This window comes from Eucalyptus grandis, chromosome 2 (genome assembly GCF_016545825.1).
Source record: "Eucalyptus grandis isolate ANBG69807.140 chromosome 2, ASM1654582v1, whole genome shotgun sequence".
Taxonomy (NCBI): Eukaryota; Viridiplantae; Streptophyta; class Magnoliopsida; order Myrtales; family Myrtaceae; genus Eucalyptus; species Eucalyptus grandis.
This window is the reverse complement of record NC_052613.1, coordinates 2,206,883-2,213,176: the sequence shown is the minus strand read 5'-3', so window position 1 is coordinate 2,213,176 and position 6,294 is coordinate 2,206,883. Positions and strand designations below refer to the sequence as shown.

The window sequence follows — 6,294 nt, the reverse complement described above, 5'->3', positions numbered from 1 at the left end:
ATGTATTTGAAAGGAGTAACATTAATTTGCAATACCATGGGAAAATTTCGCTTGCTACTTGATGACAGAATGGCAGAATGGTGGAAATCATCTTGGCACATTGAATCTTATGCCGAGTATTAAAGGAAAAAAGAGAGATGGCATGACATATTCACATTACGTCAGGTGTAACCATTCGCCTCGACGGAACCCATGAAAGTCTAGGTGGTGCGAAAAAGCTCATAGTTTCCCTTTGTTTCCAAATTGGATGAGCACCAAAGAGGCTTGCTGAAAGTGGCCCCAAGCGTGAGGTGGCAAAGGCTTTTAGAGCCGTTTCCTGGCCATTGCCGTGAGTGCTCTTGTTTATCTTCCGTTCAGCAACCCGCTGAAGACTCGTTCATTCCCTCCAAGTGATGCTTCCCACTCCATCGAGGACGTTAAAATGTGAGAGTTCATGAACAATTTCTTTAATTCTGTTGATAGCATCATCATTCAGACATCGCCAGGCCAAATCCGCCATCTGTGAGGCAAACACAAAATAGCAGAAGCATTGGTTTATTCTTTGTTTTTTCAGGCTTGGTGGCGGGAACACCGGATTAACCCTTCACTTCGTGTCCCGTTACCTTATCAATTGTAGGTTTTTTGTTCAGTTAAAATGTTCGCATAGAATAGTTTCATATGGAAGAAATGTTACTCGTTTGGTGTTCTAAGATACAGCAGTCGGTGCATATGGATGGACCTGTCCTGATACGGTCGACATGCTGATCACTTTAGAACTCATCACATGGATATGAAACATAATAAATCAAGCATACTGGTGCAATTTCACTTACCTTAAAAACCTCCTCAAAGGGGTAACTCTCTCTCAAGTCACAATCTATGATTGCTTCCAAAGCATTTTGTGGTTTTTGGCCTTCGAAAATTGTTATCATCTGAGAAAGGCGAATTAAGCGGTGAATCCTGAGATGGAATGTTAGCAACAATTTCATGCAAATAGTTTCTTTGAATGGAAACCGATTCTGACTAAGGATATATGCGCTTTATGTTTCATTTCATGTGCTAATGGCATTTTGTATCCTTACAGTCTACAGTAATGGGGAGATTCAGTGTTTGTATGTTGCGCGTCATGTTTGAAAATTGGAAAGTGCACGTGCGCTCGCCTGTGAAAGCTGCGTAAAAAACCAGTTAAGATCGCAAAATGCAGACTTACGGTTGACACTAGGGTCCTAAAATTATTTGGGTCCCTATTATCTCGAGCGAGTGCGCACTGGCCAGTGACTATTTCTGCTAAAACCACTCCAAAATCATATACATCTCCTTTCGATGTCATTTGCAGCTTGCGGAAGGACCTGCGGGGAAGCAGTAAGCTACAAAGTCGAGTCTGAGATGAAATGTATGGTGTCCAAAAAAGTTTGCACCATCGATGAGCATGTTTTCTCTGTTTCCCTTGTCATAGAAAAAGAGCAAAGCACCTACTCAGGTGGAATATAACCAGGTGTGCCGAGTACACGCATTGCAAATACTTCTTGCTCATTGGATCGTTCCACCAGTCTTGCGAGTCCAAAATCAGCCACCTGCCGATACAGCAAATCAACATCAGTCTAGGAGTTAAATATCCTAGCAGCTTAAGGCGAAGGCAGAAAGCCTGGAAGGAAACTTCATCCGAAACTTCCATCAAACTCACATCACTGAGAAGTGAGTGCTCAAACCAGTTATCCATTACCTTTGCTCTGAGCCCCTGGTCAAGTAAAATGTTACTTGTCTTGATGTCACGATGCACTAACGTGCCTTGGTATGATCATGAATGTACCCAATTCCTCTTGCAGCATCAAGTGCTATATTTGCTCTTGCTGTCCGTCCGGGAGAGAGGTTGGTGACATGCAGGAAATAGCAATTGAGTACCTTCAACAATTTTTCTTTAAGTAGAAAAAGGAGATAGATTTATTATTATTGTAACCTTTCAGCAAAGGATCATGAAGATGTTCGTTTAGTGAGCCATTTGGAACATGTTTAGTGAGCCATTTGGAACATACTCATATACCAATTATAAATGGTTGTCACTGGTTGAATATTCAAGAAGCTCCACCTACAGAGCTAGAGATCAGTGAGATAGCAGCATATCCCTTCGCTCTCTCTTGATTACCAATTTGCATGAGAGATCTAAATCATTACCAAACTTTTCTTTTTATTTTTTGGCCAGTAGATACTTACCACATTAAGGTGATGTATTTTGCACAAAACTTTAAGCTCGGCAAAGAACTACTTCAACTGGCTGGATTTCATCTTCTTAACAGCAACTTCCTGAAATTGAGACAAGGCATGTTTGGTCTTAGGATAGGAAAGCAGATCATTGTTCTGGATTGAGCTCCACGAAAAAAAGTGGAGAAAAAGTAAAAGCCTGACATGTGTATCATACCTGGTTCCCTAAAATGCTATAATACACACTCCCATACCCTCCCTCTCCAATTCTCCGAGCATCATCAAAGTCTTTTGTAGCCTCGTACATATCCTCCAAGCTGTACATAACTGGTTTATCTGATTCAAATTTCACATCTGGGACAAGAATAATAGCTTCATGTAAGTGTATCAGATACTATGCATGCCTTCACTCTTAGATAAACTCATGAAAGTTCATCATTTACTTGTCAGAGAAATAAAATTCAAAGTGGCTCTCTGAGGAAAGACAATTCTTTCAGTTTCTTCAGCTTGTATTTGAGCTCATACTTTTCTGTTTAATTCAAAATTTTATCTCTATGCCATATCATGTCCCGTATATCTCACTTGAACTCAGGCCATTGTGAGAAAATTCCCAATTTTTAATTCACCTAACTGACCTTCAAAGTCCTTTTTGTGGAAGAGTTGTTTCTGTTGGAGTGTTATGCCTCAGTGCTGCTGATGTTGCTGATATTCCTCTGTTCTGGTTTTTTCTTCTGTTTGTTTTTTATAGCTAAGTTTGTTAAATTATGCAGCTGGTATTTTCGTTATTTTTAGGAAGTGAATTAACACGTTTATGTGCAGTTATATGTTGCAGTATGTTTACTGCTTGTATTTAGGGACCAGACTCGACAGTTTCTCTAAGAACTGATGTATGCAAGTCTTGAGCTCTGTTTTTTTCTGTGCTATCTTCCTCAGTTCGAAGACCATAGCCTCTGGTTTTTTGTTTTGTTTATTGCTTTGATTAGTCATAACAGTTTCAGTGGGGTAGTCTTCTGGGCATTTGAGCTCTTAGTTGTCGCCGCAGGATCTACTTGTCCAACGTTGCCCCTTCCGTGTCTCCTTTGATATAACAAAATCAGCACGCTCATCGATGCTAAAGTTACCACTGACAGGATCACTGCTATCTCAGTCCAGTTCTACATTTTTCCTAACACATGATAACAAACTGTAAGTGGATGTAAGATATTTGGATGAAAAAAATGTCTGACGCTACTCATGATTCCATTTATGTCTACTGTATATTGTCCCTGACTTGATCTCAATTTATTTCAGTCTTAACTTACCTACGATCATTCTGTAAATGAAAATTTTAGGCCTTGCAATCTTATAATGAGAGCAGAAGATCACTCTTAAACATAAAGAGAGAGTTCAGCTTACGTTGCTTGTGACCTTGAGTTGCTCTATTTTCCATAGGTATATACGGCACCCACCCGACATCTATATGTAACTAGGATCCTGAGTCAACTTCGGGTTTAGTTTCTCGACCTCACTCAAATTGAGGACAGCAGATGGGCAATCTGTGATAGAGTGTCATGCTCTTGAACCGTGTAAGTCACGATTTCTTGAGATCCTTCTCCCACACAACCTCACAAGAGATGCATAATTACCATATTTCCAGCATTAAATACGTCCTCACCAGTGACATTATAAACTTGTCCACTGTAGAAATCATTGTAGACTCTGGCAAATGAATCATCTGGTTTTACTTTGTAAGAAGTATCATAGGAGTATCTGTTGGTGCCATTCAGGTATGTACAAGTGCATGGCACAGATACCAGATAATCTTGCTCTGCCCCGTGGATTATCGGTTTGATTTCTGACAAGTTGACCGAGTAGAGAGAGGCTATTTCTTCTACGTGACGTCCTCCAGAGATATGGTACAAGTAAGAATTGCGTGATTGCAGTGCTTCAGAACATGGGAAAGGGCGCATGAGAATTGTCCTGCTGAACACACTAAGGGAGAGAGCAGTTCTGGAGATAAAAATCAGCGAGACAAGAGACAGGAAGAACTTGCTGATAAAACGAGCCTTCTTTGATGAAGAACCAATCGGCAAATAAGCAAAATGCACCTTTGAGCCTAGAGCTGTCTTTTGCTTTGCATCTTGTTGCTCTGATGATGACTGACGAGAACATGGGTACTGTAATTATGACCAATCCTTTTAAACCTGTTGAAATATATATAAAAGAATATTCAGCTGCGCCTTTAGCCAGATCCTTGTCTTTTCCACCGGGTCAGTATGGGCGCGTTTGGTAACGTTTCTGTTCTTTTTAGTTGCGGGGAACGAAACAAAAAAGTGTTTTACGTTCCGGGGAACAATTTTTGAACAAAAGAATACGTTTGGTAACGTTTGTTCCGGAAATAAAAAATGAATAGAAACACGTTTGGTAAATTTTATTCTTTTTTGTTTCTTTTAATTTTTTAAACATTTTTATTTTATTTTCATTTTCTCCTTTATTTTTCTTTTTTTTTTTTCGGCCGGTCCCCGCCTCCGCGACTCAACCCGACGGGGCGGCAGCCTCGCCTTGGTCGGGCGAGCTCGGCCTTGCCGAATCTGGGCGAGCCCGAGCTCGAGGCCGAGCCTCGCCTTGGCTAGGCGAGCTCGGGTTCGCCCGGATCCGGCAAGGCCGAGCCTCGCCATGGCTGGGCGAGCTCGAGCTCGCCCAAATCCGGCGAGGCCGAGCTCGCCCAGCCAAGGCGAGGCTTGGCTCGGCCTCGCCGGGGGCCGAGGCTCCGGCGAGGTCGCTGACCCTCGACGGCGTCGCCGGCCCTCGACGGCGGTCGCCGGCCATGGCCAAGGCCGGCGACCGGCAAAAGAAAAAAAGAAGAAAAAAAGAAGAAGAAAAGAAGAAGAGAAGAAGAAGAGAGAGAAGAGAAAAGTTTCTTCATTTTTGTTTCTAGAACAAGAAACAACAATTTGTTGTTTCTTTTTTTTGTTCTTATTTTGTTCCGGGAACAAAAAAACAAAAAAAGAACAGAAACGCAACCAAACGCGTTTCTGTTCTTTTTTTGTTCCCGAGAACAAAATCCGTACAAAAGTGTTCCAGAAACATTTCTTTGGAACGTTTCCATGCACGCCCTATCTTTCTGATCTTATTAAATCTGTACGCGACAGGTGCATGTTCTCTCTTATTAGCAATAGAACAAACTGCTACATGTGTTTAAAGAAAGTTCTGAAGAAGGGACATACCCTTTAGTTTAAGTTCTTTCCAGGCATATTGTGGAAGGCCAAGGATGTCAAGGAGTGAGTTTGAGCACAAAAGTCCATCTTCTTGATACTAATTAGTCAGAATTGGCAGTGATTTGATATTATGGAATGTGATTATGTGGTGCAAAAACGGAGGTGGAGGTCTAGTTCTGCTAAGTACTGGCACCATTTCCCTATATTACTAAGAACAGTCTGAGGTAGCGGCAAGCACTCTGTTCCATTAACATCTCTTTCATATAGATCACATTTTTGCGATGATGATTTATGTATTAACATAAAAGATTTCATCATCTGTGTCTTCATTGCTATGTCTTTTAGCAGTGTGGAAGCTAGCCGCGTCTTGGTGTTCATGGAAGTATGTGGGCGAAATGAGACTTTCTCAGCCTATTTTATTGACACAAATTGCTGACAAGGGCACGTAATCTTAATATTGAAGCTGAAGCTTTGTGGCGTCGTGTGGAGATCTTTAACGAGACTTTTCCGGGCGGCAATGAGCCAAATTTATTTTCGTTACAGAGCCAAATTTAACGAGACTTACGAGCTGATTGTTTAGCAGGCCATGCACATTGCTTAATGCCTCTAGTTACTTAGCTTGGTAGCCGCTTTTCTTGGCACTTGATGTGTAAGTTTGGTAAAACTGATAACAAGCAACCAAACATAACGGTGCATTTTCTGATCAATTTGCTGCATTTAACGTTGATTCAAAGTTCTTCCGTTTTCATTTATCAGACTAGTAGACTAGTAGGGTTATACTCGACATTCAATAAGAGTCTTGCACAAAGGTTTGTTAAAAAATTCAAGCAACAGGTCTTTATATATCGATTCGGTATTCTTGTAGATCGCGGTTGTTTTCTTCACGATCTTGTGGGCCGGTCCTTATGTTGTCTTTTTG

At 41.3% G+C, this 6,294-nt stretch overlaps 1 pseudogene; it reads right to left on the bottom strand.

Annotated features, from left to right (window-relative positions):
• Positions 1 to 342: 342 nt before the first annotated feature.
• LOC104434251 lies at positions 343 to 5,571 on the bottom strand (annotated as a pseudogene).
• Positions 5,572 to 6,294: the final 723 nt, after the last annotated feature.